Below are 657 nucleotides of genomic sequence, written 5' to 3'. Positions count from 1 at the left end.
ACGGTGTAGGTTAAATGGGGGCAAAGTTTTCCAATTTTGGGACTAAAAAATCGCATTTAAAGTTTTTGAAAAATCTTTGAAAAAAGCTGAGATATCACTGAAAAACTGTCCTAGTTTAAACGGTTGGAAATGGACGGTTCCCGTTGACACCTTCTATGGGTACTTTTTTTCGGAGAAACTGAATCTGTTTCAGAACTTCCATAGTACGCTAGATGTAGAAGCTACTGGCTAAAGTTGTACATTCCTTTCTCAACAAAACATCCACAGGTAGCTAGATCTTGCTTAATCAAGATGGCTGTGATGGTGATGCATTCAAATGAATTTTAGTTTTTGTCCACTGTCTCATTCCGTAAAAATCCAATGTAGGGATTAGCAGTCCTCTAATCACTTTCCGAAGGGAAGCTTTTATATCTAAAGCACACGATCACCTGCTGAAGGCATTTCCTGTTGTCGGAGAAATTAGAAGGCAGACCCTCAACCAATTGAAAGCCTTTCCCGCGCAACAAGGTACTGTAGTCTATTATTTGATGTCCGGCATTCATGAAGTTTATTTACGAGTGCTGTCTGATAGGCAGCAATAACATTCATTCTAAGTGAGACTCACTTGTTTGTAAAGATTGTGTAAGAACGAAATAACTTTCTCTAAATTTTGGTGTT

The sequence above is a fragment of the Photinus pyralis genome, unplaced genomic scaffold (assembly GCF_008802855.1).
Source record: "Photinus pyralis isolate 1611_PpyrPB1 unplaced genomic scaffold, Ppyr1.3 Ppyr1.4_LG1, whole genome shotgun sequence".
Classification (NCBI taxonomy): domain Eukaryota; kingdom Metazoa; phylum Arthropoda; class Insecta; order Coleoptera; family Lampyridae; genus Photinus; species Photinus pyralis.
Note: the sequence above shows the minus strand (reverse complement) of the source record.